Source organism: Nannospalax galili, unplaced genomic scaffold (genome assembly GCF_000622305.1).
Source record: "Nannospalax galili isolate Female #2095 unplaced genomic scaffold, S.galili_v1.0 scaffold418, whole genome shotgun sequence".
In the NCBI taxonomy this organism is placed as follows: Eukaryota; Metazoa; Chordata; class Mammalia; order Rodentia; family Spalacidae; genus Nannospalax; species Nannospalax galili.
Window position 1 is genome coordinate 2104121 of NW_008342003.1, and position 23551 is coordinate 2127671.

Here is a 23551-nt window from a genome sequence, read left to right on the forward strand (position 1 = left end):
AGGAAACATCAGAACAGACCATTATCAGGGAATATTTTAAAAACCAATACACTACCAAGTTTGAAAATGTAAAAGAAATGGATGGATATCTAAAATCATGGGAACCACCAAAGTTAAACCAAGAAGGGATCAACAATTTATACAGACCCATAACCCATAAGGAAATCAAAACAGTAATACAAAACCTCCCAACTAAAAAAGTCTAGGCCCAGATGAATTTACAGCAGAATTATACCAGACATTTAATAAAACCTCTAACCAATACTACTTAAATTATTCAAAAAGATAGAAACAAAGGGAGAACTCCCAATTCCTTCTATGAAGCCAGCATCACTCTAATACCCAAACCAGGTAAACACACAACCAAAAAAGAAAATGATAGACCCATATCCTTCATGAATGCAGATGCAAAAATTCACAATAAATACTTGCAAACCTCACACAGATACACATCAAAAAGATCAAGTAGGCTTTATTTCTGAGATGCAGGGATGGTTCAATATACGCAAGTCAATTAATGTCATTAATCATATAAATGGACTCAAAGACAAAAACCACATCATCATCTCAATAAATGAAAGAAAAAGCTTTTGACAAAATTTACACAGATTTATATTGAAAGTACTAGAGGGAATTGGACAGGAGGGAACATACCTCGATGTAATTAAAGCTATATACAACAAACCGACAGCCAACATCATTCTAAATGGTGAAAAACTGGAGGCATTCTCATTAAAATCAGGAACCAGACAAGGATGTACACTATCTCCACTCCTTTTCAACATAGTTCTTGAAATGCTAGTAGAACAATAAGACAGGAGAAAGAATTTAAAGGAGTACTCATTGGAAAAGACCAGGTCAGACTCTCACTTTTTGCAGATGATAAGATAATATACATACAAGATCCCAGAAGTTCCACCAGAAAACCCCTAGAACTGATCAACACTCTCAGTATAGTGGCAGTTTATAAAATCAATCTACAAATATTTGGAGCCTTTCTATATACCAGTCACAACAATTGGAGAAATAATAGAGGGAAATGCTCACATTCACAATTGCTGCCCAAAAAATAAAATATCTTGGAATAAATCTGACCTGGTCTTTTAAAGAGCTCTACAATGAAAATTTTAACTCTTTAAAGAAAGAAATTGAGGAAGACATCAGAAAATGGAAGGAACTCCCATGCTCATGGATTGGAAGAATTAATTTTGTATAACAGTGTGAAAATGACCATTCTACCAAAAGCAATATATAGATTCAATACAATCGCAATCAAAATCCCCATAATATACTTCACAGAAGTAGAAAAAAAAATCCTTAAATTTGTATGGAAGCACAAAAGACTCTGGATAGCCAAAGCAACCCTGAGCACAAAGAGCAGCACTGGGGGATTACTATACCTGTTCTCAAAATATACTACAGAGCTATAGTCATAAAAACAGTATTGTACTGGCTTAAAAATAGAGATATTGATCAATGGAACATCATTGAAGATTCAAATCTGAGTACATGCAATTTCAGCCACTTGATATTTGACTAAGGTGTCAAGAACACACAATGGAGGAAAGACAGCATCTTCAACAAATGGTGATGGCAAAACTGGATCTCCACCTGTAGAAGAATGAAACTAGATACTTATCTTCCAACTTAACAAAAAGTCAAGTCCAAAGGAATCAAAGTCCTCAATGGTCTTTGAAACAGGAAACAGGAAACCCTGAAATTATTATAAGACAATATTGGCAGTAACTTACAAGATATAGGTGTATGAAAGGATTTTCTAAATCAGACAGTAGTTGCTCAGGAATTAAGGTCAGCAATCCACAAGTGGGACCTCATTAAACTAAATAGCTTCTGTACAACAAAAGAAATGATCAAAAAAGTGAAGAGAAAACTCACAGAATAGGAAAAAGTCTTTACCAGTGACACATCTGAGACAGGTTTAACATCCAGAATATATAAAGAACTCAAAAACAAAGAATCAAGAGACCAAATGACAATTAAAAGGTGGGCTAAAGATCTTAACAGAGAGTTCTCAAAGAAAGAAGTAAAGATAGTTATTAAACATCTCAAAAAGTGTTTAACACCATTAGTAATTAGGGAACTGCAAATGAAATCCACTGTAAATTATCACCTTACCCCAATCAGGATTAAGAGAATAAATGATACCAAATGCTGGCAAGGATATGGAGAAAGAGAAAAGCTTATTCACTGCTGGTGGGATTGCAAACTTGTGCAACCTCTATGAAAAACAGTGTGGAGAACTCTTAAATACTAAAAAAGATGGTGCTGGCAAAACCTACAGTGTGATCCTGTTATACCACTCCTTGGCATACACCCAATGGACTCATCCTATTGCAGTCACTTGTACATCCATGTTTGTTGCTGCTCTTTTCACAATAGCCAAGAGATGGAAGCAACCTAAGTGCACCTCAGCTGATGAGTAGTTAAGGAAAATGTGGTACATTTATACAATGGAGTTCTACTCAGCAGTAAAGAAAGATGAAATAATGAAATTTATGTAGAAACTGTTATACTAAGTGGAGTAACACAGACTCAGAAAAACAAAGACCTATGTTCTCCCTCATATGTGTGTCCTAGCACCAAATCCTTTTAAATTCCATGTGCTTTTAATAAGATGATACTGTATAGCACTCTCCTCTGTATGAAATAACTACCATCATCACGACTTCAGCAGTAACTGATTACTAAACATAGTCACAATTAGGCTTGTTGACAGTTGTGCTCCTTCATTAAAGGAGAGGCAAGCAGGGTCGTAGGATCTGAACCAGAGTATCTTGTCACTCTTCCCAGCGAACTGTATGTAATTTGGCCCTAATCATACATGGTCTCCTGGATTTGCAGAGGGCTAAAGTATAAAATTGGGAGAAGGCTAGGAAGAGAAGGCATGACCCATGCTGGGTTAAGGCTTTCCAGTGTACATACATTGAGGTCATTCTGACACTTCAGCAGCTCATCAGTTGTGGCCATCCATCTGTTCCACCTTCACGGTCATTGCCGCTGCCACCAGGTCCCAGACCCCAGGGCTGGTGAGGAGACTCTGTCAGCGGAACCACATTCAGACACAGGAGACCAGGTTCAGTGACCAGTGATGCAGATCCATTTGACTGGGGAATTTACAAGCTTATATAGGCTTCCTGGACCACTCAGACAAGGATACAACGACTATGGCATATATGGGCAGCCCTGGTTCGAGGACCAATCAGACGGGGATACAACGACTATGCCATATATGGGCAGCCCTGGTTCTGGTAAATCATGTGACCATGGCTGTTGTTATGAATATAAACCACAACCTGGAATTTCAAGGGGTAGTGACTAGGGAGTGGCGAGCCTTAAGCATCAGCCCTTACCAAATGGAGAGATAATCACAAGGCATGCCTCCTGGCTCCAGTGGTAAGGCCATCATTGCCTCAGACCTGCTGTATGGCTGTCATTAGGACTTCCACTCTAGGCTCAAGCCTGGCTCCCACTATCAGTTATCTTGAACGTAAGCTCAGAAAATTCATTGGTTCTTCAGTAAACCTTTAATCAAACATTGGTGTGACACTACAACCTTAAAAGGGAATCAGCATTGCTTAGAATCCCCAGGAAAAGAATTCTCACAACAGATGGAAAACTTACTTGTTAATCTTATTATATCTCGTAATTATCTTTTAAAAAAAGAAAATGAGAATGTAACAGTTGTTAAAAGAAACTTATACTAAGTGAAGTAACAGACTCAGAAAAACAAATGATGTATGTTGTCCATCATATGTGGCTCCTAGCACCAAATCCTTTTAAATTCCAGGCATTTAAAGAAGATGCTATACAGTAGTCCCTTCTGCATGAAATAACTATCATCATCACGACTTTGACTGAGCCTGATTGCTAAACATAGTCACAATTGGGCTTGCTGACTGTTGTGTTAATTCATTAAAAGAGAGCCAAGGTGGGTCACTGGACCTAACATGAGTACCCAGTCACTCTTCCCAACCAACTAGTCCAGCCTTGGAAGACAAAAGAAAATGATGAAGATCCCAACAGAGGGATGCTTTTGGAAACCCTAGTCAAGAAACTCCATTGGACTTTCATATGAACATTTGAAAATTGCCATGTTCTGACTTTTTTTTCTAGTTCCCTGTCTAGAACTTGTAATGCTAATTACTCTTGCCTTTACTTCTCCTTCACATCTCCTATTCATGATTCAAGAACTTTCTTCTTCCCTTAGAGACAAGAGTAATGTAATTTAGGACTCTTTTAGTTAGAGTCACTGAATGGGTATTCCAATTGCCTCACCCTGCATCCCTGTTCAGCATGGAAGAAGCCAGAGCTGCCAGTGTCCCTTTTCCCTATTTGCAATTTGGGTAACCCCTTCAGAGGACTGCATGATAAGAATAGGATGTAGGGATTGGCTAAGCAGTTAGGGTAAAAAGACCCCAAAGAAATATAGACAGTTTCTTGGCTAAAAGTCAAAATGTCCTTGGGCCTGTTAGCAACATACCGTGTACCAAAGGCCAAAAATGTAAAAAGTATTTGAGAGCTTCTATCTAATCCTTAAAAGATTTTAGGGTTACGTCTTTGGAGGGGGGAATGTTAGAGGGGAGGTAGTGGGCATGGATTAGATCAAAACACCTCATATATATATATAGCATGACCCATACTGTGTAAAGGTTTTCCAGTGTGCACACCCTCAGGTCATACATACACCTCAGCAACCTCTCAGTTATCTCGGTAAGCAAGCTCAATAAATTCATTGGTTCCCCAGTAAAACTTTGATCAAACATTGGCTTGACACTAGAACCTCAAAAGGGAATATGCATTGCTTAGCATCCCCAGGAAAAGAAGTCTCACAACAGGTGGAAAATCTATTTTTTAATGCTATAATGTCTCATAATTATTTTAGAAAAAAGAAAATGAGACTGTAAAAGATGTTAAAAGGATATGGGAATTAAGATATTTTCAAAAATGGAAAAAATGAGAAAACCTAAGCAAGTGTTGAAGTTCTGTGTAGGTTTGTTATAATGTATAAAGGATAAGACAAAAATAATATAAAAATAATCTTAAAATATCTAAGGTCATAGTTTAGTCAACTAGTTTAAGGGACAAAATGTATATCTAGTCAAAGTTTATCTGAGAACATTTGATTTTTTACCCAAGCTTTATCTACATAGCACATGGTAAATAAAAGTATCAGATTGGTGGAACTAACCTTCTTGGATGTTTAACAGCCATACTTTGAGGCCTATACTAATGTGGTCAGAGGGAATTAAAGGACAGTTTTTTCCCCTTGCCCTCCAAGGTCTACTAAGTTCTAGGGGACTATGGAACATCTCTTAAAATGTCCTATAACTGTGGTCAGTCACCTGTCCTCTTTTTCAGGGAGGCCATGGAGACCTCACCAGATGGACTTGAACCAGTGTCCAGTCCACAAGAGGAGCATCAACTCAGAGGAAACATTTCCTCTATGTTTCCAAGTGAATCCAGACAGGGTCAAGACACACCTTTGACTTATCTTCCCACAGATAGAACTGATAAAATAAAGGAGACAGAGGCTCCTCCCAAGCCCATGTGACCCCTGAGGAACAGACCCTTAAACAACCTTAAGTGTGAGTATAAATTGATTTATTTGGGCCAACTCTATGGTCTTCAACACCCAAAATTAGACAATTATCTCTCAGTGATGATTTTCTTCTGAATCAGAAAGCACTGCTCAGATGTAAGCTTACAAATCTTGGTCTGCAATACTGCAGTGCCCACCTGTAGCTAAGGGAGACAACCTGCTATTGTTCTGAAATGATGGCCAAATTTATTTTCTCCCCCTTTCTAGAAGCATTTGAGAGGGAATTGACACTGATTCTAACCACTCCAACAGCTATCAAAGTGCCTGAAAGCAAATCCTTTTCCCATCACTCTCAAGTCCAGCCTTGGCAGACAAAAGAACAATGAGGAAGAACCCAATAGAGGGATGCTTTGGGAAGCTCTCATCAAGAAATTCCAGTGGTCCCTCATATGCACATTTGAAATTTTCCCTGCTCTGACTTTATTCTAGTTCCCTGTCTAGAACTTTTAATGCTAATTACTCTTGCCTTTACTTATATCACCTACTCACCAGTCAAGGACTTTCTTTACCAACTACAGATAATAGTTATGGAATTTGGGAGTCTTTTAGACAGACGCACTGAAAGAGTACCCTAATTGCCTCAGCCTGCGTCCTTGTTCAGGATGGATGAAGTCAGAACGGTCTGTGCCCCAGTTCCCTATCCGCAAGTTGGGTAAACTCTTCAGAAGATGGTGTGATAAGAATAGGTGGTAGGAATTGTCTAGGTAATTAGTGTAAAACTCCAAAAAAAAGTAGCCAGCTTCTTGGCTAAAATTCAAAATGTCCTTGGGCCTCTTAGCAAGGTACTCTGTTCCAAAGGCCAAAAATGTCCAAAGTATTTGGAAGCTCTTATCTAATCCCTAAAAGTTTCCACAGCTATCTCTTCAGAGGGGGAAATGTTAGAGGGGCAAAAAGCCCCAGAAAAGAAAAAAAAATAAGTGCATGAAGTTATCAGAAAAGCAGTGATGGGGATATGGGAGGAGGTGGAGGGGAGGGAGCATGCATGGATTTGATCAAAACACCTGTATGCTTATATAGCTATATGAAATTCTTAATGGTTATTAAAACATAAATATAAAAATAATTCTCTAAGCCTGCTCCCACTGACATATGTCCTCCAGCATGGCCACACCTTCTAAGACCTCCTGAAATAGCGCCACCAACTGGGGACAAAATGTCCAAATACTATGGGGGACATTCTCATTTAAACCACTACAGTTCATTTTTCATTCTTTAAGATTGCTCCACACTGCTTTCCATAGTGGTTTCACAAATTTGCAATCCCACCAGTACAGATTGAGCATTCCCCTTTCCCCACATCCTTAACAACTTTGATATAATTCATTCCCTTGATCTTAGCCAGTCTCACTGGGGTATGATGAAATAGTAAGGTGGTTTTAACTGCCATTTCCCTGATTACTAAGGATGGTGCACACTTTTTAAGATCTTCCTTTGCCATCTTTATTTCTTCTTCTGAGAACTCTGAGTTCATATTCATAGCCCATCTTTTAATCAGGTCATTTTGTATTGATTATTTGACTTTTGAAATTATTATATATTCTGAATGTTGCCATGCATATTACAGATGTTCATAATCTTTCAGGTGTTTCACTGGTGAATAGATTTTTCCAACGCTGTGAATTTTCTCTTCATTTCCTTATTTGTTTGTTTTGTTGTACAGAAGTTTTTTAGTTCAGTGATGTCCTACTTGATGATTATTAACCTTAATTCTTGAGCAACTGATGTCCATTTGGGAATGTCCTTTCCTACACCTAGATCTTGTAGGGTTCTGCCTATGTTTTCTTTTAACAGATTCAGAGTTTCAGGTTTCACACTGAGGTCTTTAATCCATCTGAAGTTGACATTTGTGAAAGGTGAAAGATAAGATTCTAGTTTCATTCCTCAACAGGTGGAGATCCTGTTTGATAAGTTCAACTTGTTGAAGACACTGTCTTTCCTCCAGTGTCTGTTCTGGGCTCCTTTGTCAAATATCAGAACACTGAAATTGCATGTATTCATGTGTGACTCTTCAATTATGTTCCCTTGATCTTTCTTTTTTCATGCCAGTACCATGCTGTTTTATGACTATAGCTCTGCAACATTGTTTGAGATATTTAATGGTAACCCCAACCAGCATTGCTCCTTGAGTTCAGACCTGTTTTGGCTATCTAAGTCTTTTGTGATTCCATATGAAATTTAGGATTTTTAAAAAAAATTGTGAAGAATATCATAGGGATCTTGATTGGAATTGCATTGGATTCAGAGATTGTGTTTTGTAGGATGGTCATTTTCACAATATTATTTCTTCCTATTCATGAGCCTGGGAGTTCCTTCCATCCCCTTGTGTCTTCCTCAAACTCATTCTTCAAAGATTTCAAAGTTTCATTGTAGAGCCTTAATGTCTTTGGTCAAGTCTATTTCCAGTTTTTTCTTTTTAGGAGGCTATTGTGAATGGGAGGATTTCCATGTACTCTTTCTCTGATTGTTATTTGTGTAAAGGCTACTTATTTATTTTGTAGATTGATTTCATAACATGCAACTTTACTGGAAGTGTTAATTATTTCTAGGAGTTTTCTGGTGGAATTTTTGTGATCTTTTATGTATAATATCATGCCATCTGCAAATAAGGATTACTTGACCTCTTCTTTTCCAATTAGTACTCATTTCATTTCCTTCTCTTTTCTTATTGCTCTAATAAGAGTTTCAAGCACTATATTAAAAGGAGTGGAGACAATGAACAGCATTTTCTGGTTCCTGATTTTAATAGAAATTCTTCCAGATTTTCTCCATTTAGAATGATGTTAGACTTGGGTTTGTTGTATATAGCTTTAATTATGCTGAGGGATGCTCCCTCCAGTCCTATTCCCTATAGTAGTTTTGTCATAAATCCATGATGACAGACACCCAAAAGATCAAGTACACTATAAGGGAATACTTTCTAAACCTACAATCTATTAAATTTGAAAATCTAAAAAAAAATGAATGAATATCTAAATTCATGAGAACCACCAAAGGGGAAAAAGAAATAAACAATTTAAATAGACCCACAACAAACAGAGAAATCGCTACAATAATACAAATCTTCCAGACTAATAAAAGTCTGGGCCCAGATGGATCCACAGCAGAATTCTACCAGACATTTTAAAAGATCTACATTCAATTACTTAAATTTAAAAAAAAAAAACAGACTCAGAGGGAGACCTCTCAAATTCCTCCTATGAAGCCAACATCACTCCAATACCAAAACCAAGTAAGGACAAACCAGTAAAGAGAGCTACAGACCCATAGACCTAACGATAATAAATGCAAAAATTCTCAACAAAATATTGGAAAGCATATTATACAGACACACACACACAAAAGAGCATCTTCCATGATCAAACCAGCTTTATTCCAGAGATGCAGGGATGGTTCAATAGATGTAAGTCAATAAATGTTATAAATCATACAAAGGACCCAATGGCAAAAGTCACATGGTCACCTCAATACATACAGAAAAGACCTTTGACAAAATATGATAAAAGTCCTAAAGGGAATTGGGCTGGAGTGAGCATACCTCAACATAATTAAAGCTATAGACAACAAACCCAGGACTAACTTAATTTGTTGTGGTCTGATGGAATGCATGGAATTTTTTCAATTTTTTGTTATTTATTGATTTTTTTTTTGTGTGCCCCAGTATGTGGTGAATTTTAGAGAAACTTCCATGGGTTGCTGAATAGAAAATGCATTCTTTGGTGGTTGGGTCAAATATTTGGTGGATGTCTGTTAGGTCCATTTAATGCATGGTATTCTTTAATTCAGATGTCTCTATTCTTTGCATGGTTGCCTTGTCAATTTGAGACAGTGGGCTACTTAAGACAATCACTATTATTGAGTTGGGGTGTCTTAAATTCCTGTAGCACAGTTTATTATTAAATTGTGTGCACCAGAGCTTAGTGCATATGTGTTTATATGCTTCTTGGTCAATTGTTCCTTTAATTAGAATGAAGTGATCCTCTTTATTTCTTCTAATTAATTTCAGTTTAAAATATATTATGTAAGATATTAGAATAGCAACCCCTGCTTATTCCTTAATGCCATTTGCTTGGAATATTTTTCCATTCCTTCACCTTAAGGCAGTATCAATACTTGTAGGTGAGATGAGTTTCTTGCTGACAACACAAAGAGAAATTGTATTTCTTAATCTGTGCAACCAGCCTGTGTCTTGACTGGGCACTTCAGTCACTGATATTTATAGTTGTTATTGAAAGCTGTGTATTGGTCACCATCTTTTAATTTCTCTTTGCATTCTTGGTCTAATTTTGTGCTTCTGCAATTGTACATTCATTTGGTTTCTTTTTATTGCCTCTTGTGTATAGTCGTCTTTCCTTCTGTCCTTTGAACTGCCTCGAGTATTCTCTGATGGGCTGCTTTCGTGGAAATGAATTATTTCCGCCTATTCATGTCATCGAAGATTTTTCTTTCCCCTTCAACCATAGTAGTTTTTCTGGATGGTCATTTTGGTTCAGGCTATTCTTGCTTTCATAGTTTGCATTGAAAAGTGAGCTGTAATTCTGATAGTTTTTCCTTTATATGTGAGTTATTGTTCTTCTCTTTTAGCTTTCAGTAGTCTTTGTTCTGTACATTTACTATTTTTACTGTCATATGCTGTGGAGAGTTTCCTTTCTTGTCCTACTTAGTGTTCTTTGTGCTTCTTGTATGAGTATATCTTTAATTTGGGGAAATTTTCTACCATAATTACGTTGAAGATCTAGTTAATACGGTTTCCCTGAGATTCTTTTCTTTCCTCTATGTCTATGATATGTAAATTTTGTCTCTTCATGGAGTCCCATATTTCCTGCATATTGAATACCTGTTTTTTACATGTTCTTTGCACGAGTAGTCAATCCTTCAACGTTATTGTCCAGCTTTGATATTCCTTTTCCATTTCATTCATTCTACTGATGAGGCTTCTACTTTCATTTCAGATTGGCTTCCTGCTTTTTTCACTTCCTTCTTCTATTCAGTCGATTCAATTTTATTCAACATTTCTGTTTTGTGAATTCAGTCAGAAGTTTATCCCTATTTTCTTTTAGTTGAGTTTTTTATGTGTTCTTTAAATTCATTGAATTATTTGATAATACTGATGATTGTTCTTCAAGTTCTGTGTCCTGAGTTAACTCTAGAGGATTCTCATCACAAAACTTGTCGATAGGCCTGGGGTGTTTTGGGGGAACATATTATTTTGGTTTTTCATATTACTAATATTTTTGTTGTCTTGGCTTGTGGATTTATTTTGTTGCTTATGATTCTGGCATAAAACTCAAGTCTTTCTTTGTTGAATTGAAGTCTGAGTCTGTTCTTTTTTTATTGGTGTATCTTGGTTGCTTTCTGATGGGATATGAAAGGCTGGTTGGTCTAGGGTTCAGGTTCTCTCTTTTGATTTTGTATTGGAGGGACTAGGTGGTTCCAGTCAGACTACTCAGGGCCTCTCTAGGAGGGTCAAGTAGCTCTCACTAATTAGGAGCACTTCAGAAGCCTCATATAGATAATGCCAAGGTCCAGTGGGTGGAGATGAATACACTTATTCCTACTAGGGTTCAACAGGGAAGCCTAAACCCTAGATCACTAGGTGGGAATGTAGATGATCTGAAAGCATGGAATAGACATGATAAGATTTGGGAAGCTGATACTTGAAGCTGAGTCAGGTGCTCCCAAGGAGTCTTTAAAGGTCTGGGTCCCTACTAGCCAGAAGGGAAGCCTGGCCCTGGGGCAGTGGGAAGAACTGCAGATGGTCCCAAAGGAGGAGGATGGGCACTACACGATTTGGGAATCTTTAACCCCAGAGGACAAGTCAGGTGGTATTCAGGCTCTTTCAGGGTCCTTGTAATGATTTTTAAAAATCTTTTTTCTCAACATGTAAATTGGAACAGTCATCTTACTAACTCATCCTATTTAGAGTCCTCAACCACATTCTTCCTTCAACTACTGATGACAGCATCAAATCCCTCAGCCACCCTCTGCACAAGCAGGAGGGTGTCAGTGTTGGAAACTGTCCTTGATTCTTCTTTCCTCCCATCTCTCCTTTGGCCTTGGTCTTGTCAATTCTTCCTTGAAAATATAGTTTCAGTTTCACATACCCCATTCCCCTATCTATATATCACTATCCTTATACCAATTAATATCTTTGACCCAAATTACTGTTCAACAGTCTGTTAGCTCTCCTAACAGACCTTATAGAGACAAATGTTTTCCAGAGAGAGTTGTTTGTAGTCTTCCTTTATAAAGATCAACTAATTTCTGATTCCATTTTATTATTTAAAATTAATTTATAACACTAATTTTATGTAAATTTAAAAAGGTTTTTCCTTTCAGTGTTCCATTTCATCTTGAAACCTAAGCAGATGTACAGCACCTTATCCTTCCTCACAATTTCAGTGCTTCATTAACCTTTCTGAGGTCTCTATTGATGCATAGCCAGAAGGATTCTGTCACCCCCACAGTCTATCTGTACACATTCATTACAGTCTGACTCATCCTGACGTTTGGTGCTCAATAACTATTTATTTCTGAATGCCACCATGAGAGGACACAGTTTTAACAATTTTTTACATAGGAGAAAAGTTTTTAAGAAATCATTTATATTTTTACTGTACTCCTTTATGATTATTGTAAAGTAACCCTGAAAACTGTGATGAGAGGAAAGATATTATAAAATATATGTTCATAAATCTCAGTTAGTCTTTCAAGATTTCAGAGCCCAGATGTGGCTTCCCCTTCCTAGTCCTTATTTCTGAAGTCAAGACCCAGAAAATGTTGTGGTAGCTTAGTGTCTGACCAACTGTACTTTCATTTTCACAAATCTGAAAGACTCATGTCCATACCAGGTTCATAAGTATATAAAATATTAGTTTTTCTCTATGACACCTGTGAAATGAACTTCAAAGATCTCAGAATGGTAAGATAGCACGGTGATCATATGTAACAGTGTGAAGCCCAGGAAGGTACTGGAGTAGAGATGGAAATACAAGCTTCCAAAGTATGACTGTAGGGAAAAGCTTTAGATACACTTCCCATACATCTCTACTGTGATTTGATTTATGAAGGCAGGTGCTATGTTTTGTTTTGTCTCTTATTGCTGAGTCCTCACAACCGGGTGTGATTTCAAAAGTCAGGAGGATGACTCACTTTCAACTTCCAAACCACTTTGCTTTTGAACACTTTAAACAGCTTTATCATACAACTCTTTTCTCTGTCCACATATAAATATCTTACTGTAAGAATCTAATAACCGTGTAATTGAGGTTCCTGGAAATGCAGAAGGGATACAGAGCATCATTCATTCATCCCAATGCACGGTTTTACTCATATGCTTTTATAAGGATGAGCCGGATTATGAGATTCCCACTGTGTGCATGAGAATCTTCGCACTGAGTACTAAGAAGTTGTTGATAGATGATCCTCACTTAATTTAGTCAGAAATGAGAAATTGGTCCATTTTCTGTGGCCTTGGAATAGTCTCATCAGGTGATGGATGACATTTGGATCCTAAAATTCTCATGGCAATCTAATTATGTGATGAATATAAAAACATAAAATATGACTTGACTTAGGTTATAGTTTAAATAACTCTCACGTACATTCTAATCTGTATAAGAAATTTTGGAGTAGATTTCAATACTACCTGCACTATGGTGATGAGAGTGCTTAAACTAAAAATATTTGGAGACATTCCCACTAAGAGCAATGGACACCAGCCCTAATTCCAGTCCTATCTCTATGTCAAGAAAGCTACCTCGTACACTTTCTATATGTAAAATGTGCTGAGCGCATTTTCTCTTGCCCACTGAAATCCCATCATCTTTCTGTTCTTATCTGTCCTTTGTTTCTAGCTATCCACAGACAGTGGTCACACATCTTTCTTTGGTCTGCTTGCTATACATATTCTCTTATACATGTTTATTGAAATACGGAACTGTAGACAACCTTTTTTTCAAACTTTAATGGATGTTTGTTGTCTCATTCTAAACAATAGCCCACTAGAGTGTGAAATAATATATAAAAGATATAGAATTTTTCATGCTTTATCCAAAATATATAAGACCAATATTTATACATTTGGATTTGACCTAGATAGTTGCTCAATTTTGGTTATGATCTAGTCATAATTAAAAATGTATAATAATTTAATATTCCATAATAACTTTTCAAAACAAACACAATTTAATTGTATTTTATTGCCTAAGCAGTATAAAGAGAAATTATATAATTCATATCTTTAATAATCCATTTTTCTTTAATATCTTAATGCTTTCTGAGTTTATGTAATTGTATGCTGTTTTCTTTGTATCTAAGGTTTTTAGCACAATATTATTAGCATAAGCTAGTATTTCCAAAGATGAATATTAAATTTTGATACTTCCATAACATCAGAATGCGTTTAGGTCAAGTCTCCTTTGAAAACATATGACAAGCCATTTTACTGAATAACCAATTATGACCAAGCTCTAGAAAAATAGCACGTGTCATAAGCAGTCAGAACTGGTTGCTCAGGCTTTGTAGTACAAACCTGGTTTCACTAATGAGACCATTTTAACTGTGTGAGATGCTTGAATCAAGTATGATGCTAAGACAATGTTACAGCTTCAACTACACAGCTTTAGCAATGATTTCAGATTGTCCATTAATATAACATATATATATATATATATAACATAATATAACATATAGAAAGATACAATTCACATTTATTTTCAGAGCTGAGCTCAACCCAAAAACGTTCAGGTGACTATTCATCTAAGCAAGACAGTCTCCCCACTTCTTTGTCCTGGAATGGTCACAGTTGCCACAAGACCCAAAGGAAGAATTAGTATTAAGCAATATGATTACTACAGTAGATAACTAACACCAGACACACTTCTTACAGCCATTGTGTCTGTCAAGCATTCTTCTCCTTCAGTTCCTGTTTGACTGCAATTTCTGATTGTAGGTCTCAAAAGTCCTGAGAAAAGTAGAGAAGAATATGGATTTATGAGTCAATTATATTTTTGATATGGAGGAAAATACACTCAAACCTATAAACTACCTTTTCTTTGACTAATAAATACAGAGTACACAATCTCGTGATGTCAGGCTGACTCTGACTTGCAGGTTGGAGACCGGAGAAGAGGAGGACAGCAGATAGCGTGTGGGGAGACCCGCTGGAGCAGGTTCTGTCAAGTTGCAGCCTCTGGCTCTGACCCAGGGCCCATATTCCTGGAGAAACAATGAAGTGTGAAAAGCACTGGCAGGCATTTTAGACTCAAGAAAAAAAGGCAGTAAGGTAAGACGTAGACCAGGAGATTAATATTTGTGAGGCTTGTAGCACAAAAGGAAGCAATAGGAAGCAGAGAAATCCCCAAAGGGAGTTTCTCACAAGGGCGTAAGATTAGAAACAGGATGGAACGGAAGAGGAAGCTTGTTTTTCCAGCTGGAGCCTCTCTGCAACCTGAGGTTGACATGGGAATGACAGACAAATGCCAAGCAAATGCAGACTCCAGAGTTAATGACAGAATTTATAGCTAGGAGGAAAGTCTGGGGAGAAAGGGAGATAGAGAGAGTGAGTGGGGGGGATTGGAAGAACAGCTTAACATTAACTTGAACATTTTACACAGAGAGAAAAAATAGCACTATAGCTAGAAAATGTAGATGCTAAAGTTAGGAGGGAAGTTCGAAGTGACCTAGTCTACATATTTTCAAATTTCATAGCTGCAGGAAGCAAACTTCAGAAAGATCCATATGCACAATGCCCATATGGATTTCGAAACGCCAATCTGGTTTAAGGAAGAGGGGGAGGCCTTTCTTATGTACTTGGCTTGGCTCAAGCCTGAAAATTCAGTCAAAGCACTTAACAGAATCTTTAAGGCTTTTAAAATTGCTTAACCTAATCTAACCGTTTCCTTTGTTACTTGAAGGAACAGAGTCCCTGGTCTCACTCTGAAGAGGAGTGTCTAGACAGCTGTTAAACCCTGAAGCTGTTGCACTGTTGAAACGTGCAACTCCCAGGAGGTCTGTGATGAAAACTGTAGCACAAACTCCTTCCTTCAGACAGTCCTTCTGCCCTTAGTAACAGGCAGGACAACAGAGGGTGAGCTCCAGATCTGTTCTGGCCAAAGCGACCCTTTTCTGTCACAAACTGACATTTCCTGAAATGGTGAACGAGGCAGACTGGAAAATATAATCTTTCCTTGTCTGCACATCCACCTGCTCACAGAAGACATTCTTCCATTGGTGATTCTATTTTCTAACAGTTTTCTCTGGCTTTTAGTGAATCATCTTATGGTTATTTACATTCATTGTCCTCTCTGTATCAGCATTCAGTAAAGGCGACTTCTACTGGCGCTGGTGCTACTGCTGACATTCTGAGTGACAGAGATTTCTGGCTGCTGAGGGGGTGTATGGTGCTCGACTATCATTTGGCAACTGGCCTGAATTCTTCCTCCCTAAGTAGACCTCTACAGTGTCTGTCCAGAAGCAAATCTTGTGTACTGAACTGCAGCTAGCTTTCTCTGTAACTTGTGCATACTGACATTCAGATATCATCTAGATTCATTGAGGAAATGTGACTGTAATTGTAAATATTGGACTCATTGTTATTTCTTCCTGTGACCCATGGCTTAAAATTTAATTTAAGATGTGCTGAAAGAAGCAACAGGTGCAAATGTCTCTTTTGCTTTCTAGAAATATGGGATTCACTAAAACCATAAAATTTAAACAATTTACTTTCATTTGTGCAATCAGGGAGAAGTCCTAATCGCACCCAGAATTGTAAAACATCTCAAATAAAGTCAAATGAATGTGAAACCACTTTTTAGGCTATCAGCTATTTTGTATACATGAGTCTGCGTGGTTCCAGTCTCACAAAAATCAATTTCTTCTTTCTATGGATCGCACTGTAACAAAAGCCATTCAGGAATGATTCAAACTGAGGAATTTTTTCAGCAATATTTGAGCTGTGACAGTGTCTCCCATTCTCTCTTCATGTACCTTCTATGTACATATATGCAATTATTTTTAATATTGTGTAACAAGAACAGTCCCCTAGGTAATTCCTGGTTCCATATGTAAAATGAACTTCTGGTTATAGTTCTTCAGAACTGGCCACAATCCAACACTGTCCTGAAAGTGAGCTAAGTGAGTGATCAGAGTTTAGTGGTTCTGAGGTTGGTTTATCATTTAAGGTTCTCTATGAAGAACTTTGTGTTGATAATTGCAGGCAAGGTTTGCAGGTCTGCTTGCCACTCTAGGCTGTTTGTCCTTTCCCTTACCTTTATGTTCCACTCAGCATTTCATATCCTGACTCATCTCTCATCAACTTACCAACCAAATGTCCGTTATTCTATCTAAAAAAAGTCTTAAAAGCATCAATTTCATTCTTCTCCACTGGTATTTCTGGTTAGAAGACACTGGAATCTCTGACTTCCATGGCATCAGCAGCATCTAAAATAGATTCCCTGCCCCAGTTTTGCCTCTAATCACCATAGAGCAATCTAGGTGCTGTCTAAAATTCAGTTGTGTAAACTAGAACTGCAGAATGTGAAGTCAGTACCAGAACACTAGGAACCAGGGCCGTCTCATAGTATTAACAATCCACTTTAAAATAAATATTTTATTTTATGCGTATGAGTGTATTGTCTGCATGTATGTAAGTATACCTGTGTTATGCAATGCCCATGGAGGTCAGAAGAGGGTGTTGGATTCCCCTGGAACTGGATTATGAATTGTTATTAGCTGCCATGTGGGTGTTGGGAGTCAAACCTGGGTCATCTGCAAGAGCAGCCAGTGCTCTTACCTACGAAGCTATCTCTCCAGCCCCCAATAATCCATTTTTATTATCTAAAAATGAAGAAAACAAATGGTTGCATGTGAATTAAAATTTGATTGTAAAACCTTCTGAATTATCTAATTACACATTTTCTCAGTTTTTGTTTCCAGAAATATTAACACATTCATAGATCTGGTTTAAGCTCATAAAATACCAGATACATCAAAGAATAAAACAAGTTTTCAGGAGGAGACTCCATATGAAAACAGACAGAAAGTATAAGAGTATAAAAAGGAGAAATCACTTCTCACCTATGACATACACTTAGTGGAACATAAAATGAATTTGGTCTGAGTTGGGAATTCAAATCATACCACTTTATGGAACTGTTCACATCTCAGAATCTACATTTTAAGAATCTGTGTACCATCATAGAGATTTAGAAAATTCAAACTACAAGTCTGCTGCAGACTGGGAATAGGACTGTTTAGCTTCAGAAGTGTTTGAGTAAGTCACCTAGAATCCTATGAGAAACAAGCATTATTCTTTGAAAATACATCTGTATTAAAAGCAGATCCCTGGGAAGTGGTTTGACTGTCAGTCTACACCCCATCTACATACATTTTCAGTCCTGTTTTTAAGGTTTCAAAAGGTGTTTATTTATTCCATCAGTAATCTGTTACTGCACTTAGCATTTTTAGTAATATAATTCTATTAGGATATTAATCAAATCCCTTTCATTTTAACTCTAGCCAATTTTTCTTTATTTTTCCTTTAAATATTCCCATATAAACTCAGATAACTGTTAGAAATCACAATCCTTTATGTCACTGATAGATGATAAACTCTCAGTAGTGAAATAATTTCAATTTCTTTGATGTTTTTGAAGGCCTAATTTATCCTGACTCAGACATGCACTTTTCCTCTGGACTGCTCGAACATCTCATCATTTTGCTATTTATTCCTTAGACTTTGAGTTAATGAGGTAAGCCATGAAGCTGTTTCAGGTACACCTTGATATACACATCTGAAGAATCAATCACCTTTAGGTTGTGAGTCCCACCATCACACAGAAAAAGTAGGACACTACAAATAAACAGAGAGAAAACCACCCAGGTAACCCCTCAGTGGTGAACACTGCAAACATCTTGATGCATTTTTCTTCACTTCTTTATCTGTAAAGCATTTATTCTTTCTTTGTCATAATTAGTTTATCATATCTATAAAGTGGCATCATGTAGCTGTTCTATGCTAGGGAAGCACATCTCCAGAAGATCTGATTAGAAGAGAACACAGGGGCTGGAGAGATGGGTTGGCACTTAAAAACACTGCTGCTCTTACAGAAGACCTGGGTTTGATTCCCAGCATCCACATGGCTGCTAACAATCATCTATAATTCCATTTCCATGGGAATCAAATACCCTCTTGTGATCTCAACTGGTAGATAGAAAATGAAAGGAAAGAGACAGTCTTCAGCTCTTCAGAATACCATTAAATGGCAGCCTTTCCATCCAAGAGATACAAGAATGTCAGGGGAAGCAAAGAAAACCTGTTTACTGAAGAGCAGAAAACTATAGGAATCTGCGCAAACACATGAACATCCACCTACAAGAAAACAAAGAGACACAATCAGAAAATATCCTCTCTCAAGCCTATTATAATCAGTTTTGGAAAGAAAAGGTAAAGAACACTAAGCACTGCAGTGGAGCACATGTCATTTTCAAAGAAGCCACATTAGACTAACAGCAGGGTTGTCATCAGATGCATTATAGGTTCAGAGGGAATGGAATAACATATTCTAATTCCAAATTTCAACATTTCTATCAATCAGACTGATCATGCCCAGGCTATCCTTCAGAAATCAGGAGAACTAGAGTTTTAGACAAACAAGGTCTGAAGGAGGTAATTACAACAGACTGGTTTTATGAATGTTTTAAAGGAGTCTAGTCTTCAGAAGCAAAATAAAGATAAATACTGCAATGAATTTACATAAAAGCACAAAACCTACTGGTAAAGAAAATACACTAAAAAGAATTAGAAAACAATTCTGTAGATTAAAAAACCCACTAAACTAGGAAGGACAAGAGGGAGAACAGAACCGACAACCGAGAGCACACTGGTCAGATGACAAGGAAAAAGTCCATAGCTAGAACACAGTACAGTAAACGCCTGGAATAGAGTCAGGAGCACTCCCAATTCTCCCAATTCAAATCCAGAGACTCTCAGGACAGATAGGGAATCAAGACCAAGTGATACGTGGCCTACAAGAAATTAACTTTGTCAGTAATGGTAGACACAGACTCAATGTGATTCTGGAAAGATATTCCACACAAGTGGGAAGGAGCAGGCATGGAGGACCAGAAGATTCTCTAACAATGTCCTAGTTGCCAGCTTCACGTATTAAATTCACTTTTAAATTACATTTAAAATCCAGATACTTTCCTTTTAGGCAGTGTTTATAATACTGTACGTAGGAACCCAGATTGCTTTATCTAGCATTTTGGAAAACTGAAATTATTCTGAATATGGGTTTTAGGGGTTTTGTTTTTTATTTTTTAGACAGGGTCTTTCTATAGCCCTATCTAGCCTGGAACTCACTATGTAAACCTGACAGACCTCAGTCCCCAGAGATCTGCCTGGCTGTGGCTCCTGACTGCTGAGATTAAAGTTAGCATGCACTACCATGACCAGCTTCTGAATATGTCTTTTAATATTTTAATTTTATTATTTTTATTTTATGTGCAGGTATATATTGCCTGAATGTACGTAAGTGCACCTATGTCTCAAAATGTCTGCAAGGTCAGAGGAGGACGTTAGATTCCCTGGAACTGAAGTTAGAATGGTTGTTAGTCACTGTGTGGGTGCCAGGAACTGAACCCAGGGCCTCTGCAAGAGTAGCCAGTGTTCTTAACCACTGAGCTATCTTTCCAGCCTCTGAATATTTTTAAGTAAAACATATTGTCACTTTATACGTTTAAAACAGCACTATAATTTTAAAACAATTGGGTTTTTGAAGAAATTCAGATCATTTGAATCACAGGGTCATAGAGCTGGGATGACGCAGACTATCCTGGATGTATGAATTTACCAGGACAATTACAACATCATTATTATTGAAGGGAAAACCGTAGTCAAGGATGTCTCTCCTCCATGAAGTTTGGTGGGGTCCTTTCAGAGCTGAGAGGCCTGGTGCCCAGGAAGATGTGGGCAGCGTCTCAGGACCTGCCATGCTCACTTTCCTCCTGTTTATTTGTCTTCTCTGAAGACATCTTTGGTTGCTTCCTATCATTCTTTGTGTCTTTCATCAAAGAATCATTTCCTTTGTAGAAAATCTGAATATGAGGATGAGTGGTTCTATTCGGGGAACATTTTATCAATTTTAAGACTGAATAGAAAGCAACAGATCTGTGAGTGTGTGGGCTCATCTTGGACGCTTTGAGGACAGATGACCAACAGGAGCCCATAGATGCATCTTCTAATGGTGATCTCAGCTAATCTTCTTTCACTGTATGTGCAGCTAAAGCCAGCATTTCCTCATTGTTCCTGACAGAGTAAACAGCATCTGTTGGAAGCTTCTGAGTAACAAATTTGCACACATGTGATATGCAGAAACTTTCCTGATGAAGTAGACGTTCCCCTGCTTTGCTTTATTTTAAACAGACTTAGATTGAGTGACTGAAAAATAATTTTACCAAATTTTTAATCTAAAACCATTTTCACCACATTTTAAGACTATGTCATACAATATAGGATGAAAAGTTATATTTCTAATTGAATTCAATAATGCTGCAGGTACATTGGTAGAGTAGTATATTAGCTAACTTCGCTGTGATAAAAACACTGACCAAAACCAACTTGGAAAGGAAGGGTTTATTCGGCTTACAGTTCACAGTCTGTCCCTGAGGGAGGCCAAGGCAGGAACTCAGAGCAGGAACCTGAAGCACAGACCGTGGAGGAATGCTGCTCTATACTCAGCCTGCTTTCTTATACATAAGAACAGCTGCCCAGGCGTGGTACTGCCCACAGTGCTCTGACCCTCACCTCCATCACTCAACAATCCAGAAAAATGTCCACAGTAGTCACAGGCCAATACAATGTATTCAGTCCTTCAACTGAGATTTCCTCTACCCAAGTGTATCAAGTTGACAACTGAAGCTATCTAGCACAAGTAGAAAGTACAGATTATCTCTGCATCTTGTACAAAGTTGGAACTATTGTTCAAGGTCCTTCCTCTTTAATTCTTCATGAAATTACTTTTTAACTTTGTGGTTTCAGTTACAGGAAAAGCAACAAACACAGCCATTGTAGATACAGCAAACCCCAAAATTGCTAAATGTTCTTGGCTTTTCATATCTGAAATGGAAGAAAAGGGCATGGATTTGTGATGAAGGCGGGGTGATAGGAACATTTCTCGTAAGTCCTTATGGTGAACACACTATGTTCCTAAGTAGATAATACATCTGAAAGGTGTAACAAACTTGTGCAAGCAGAGAAGGGTGGGGACGTTATGGGAGCAACAGAAGAGACGAAGTTAACAAAAGCTGAATGAATGCAAAGGACTCAGCACAGCTCTGAAGAAATCGAAACTGAAACACTGAGCAACCAAAGCAACACTGAGCAAACAACATTGTTTCCAGATACATCACTGAGGGTTATAGAAGGAAACAAAGGACAAATCTCTCCATCTGCAGAGGCTTTATTCTAGTGAGGGAGGGCTACAGAAATAACAGTGACTGCTGAATATTTCAAAAGTGCAAAAGAGATGGAACATGGCATAACTGTAAGACAGACGTTTAGATAAGCATCTCATGAAAGCAGTAGAACGTGCAAAGGCACTGGGGCAGGAGAGACACGGATGCTCGAAGAATGTGTAGCAACATGGCAACTGTGTGTGAGTGCCCAGCAGGCAGTAGGGGCCAACTCTAAAGGGAAAGCAGATGGCTAACCAGGTCCCTGTAGTTCAGTAAAATGAAAAGGGATTCAGGGTGGATCACTAAAGAAGATAAAAAGAATTCAAGAGTTTGCGTTTTCACTATATATTTCATTGAGTTTACTTTCAGATATGTATTAGTATAAGGTAGAACTAGTTTATACTACTTTTAATAGATTTATTTATTTAGATCAAGGCTAGATTCATTTCATTTTCATTAAGTTTGTTTGTTTTAATCCTAAGTTAGAAGTGATCTACACAACTTCTTGTCTAGATATTAAGCTAAAAATACTAAATGTCTATGCAAGCCTGCATACTTACCTAAACTGTTTTCCTGAATGTTCTTTTTGAGACTAGATTTCTTAAGAAGAATGTTTACTATCAAATCTTAACAGATCACATTACTGTGAGGATGAAATAAAAGCTCCTTCTTGCAGGAAATAAGGCCTGAAACTAAATTAAGTTTTAAAGAACTAACAAAAACATCAGATGCACCAGTTGAGAATGATGCCAGGTGTGGTCTGCTTGCAGATGAAAGACTGGTGTTTATGAAAATAGAAAACACAGACAGGCGTCCTGAGCACTGTTTCAGATGAGAAGCCTTTTGCCTTACAAAAATCGGCATTTTTGAAACTTAGAAAATAAAAATGACTTGAGCTTGGAGTTCTGGGCCAGTTTCCTCCCCATCTGCCACCAAATTACATCACATGTGAGTTGAGCCAGGCACTTAGCCATCGGTAAACTTCACCTTTCATGCTGATTTCATCCTTCTAATAGACTTTGATTACATAGTTTTGTTTATTGCAACAGACTTCAAAATCCCAATATGATGACCAAAGAAGAGACGTTGTCCTTAAAGAGGAAACAGCCGCTTTAATACTGAGACTCTTTAGAGGCTGAGAAAATAGGAGTGTGTTTTGTTATACCAAATGCATAAGCGAATAGAATATTAAATTTCGACTTGTTCTACTGTGATACTTTTTACACAGGAAAAAAATGTCTTGCCTTTTATTACAAACTATATGTCTGGGAAAACTGGATGCCACTGACACCGTGTTCATTTCTGAGTAATGAAGACAGAAAGGTGTTTGGGCTATTGATTTGTTTTTGTTTTGAGAAGGGAAACAACATTAAATCAATGATGGATAATTGAGGTTTGAATTAACTACCTAAAACTTGATAATGTCTTTGGGTCAAATGTGACTATCAGGATGTAAACAGTGATTTCTAAATGTCC

The 23551-nt window shown here is 37.5% G+C and overlaps 1 pseudogene; it reads right to left on the reverse strand.

Moving 5' to 3' along the window:
* The window catches only part of LOC103737931, a 100038-nt pseudogene that overhangs the window by 11683 nt on the left and 64804 nt on the right, over window positions 1-23551 (reverse strand).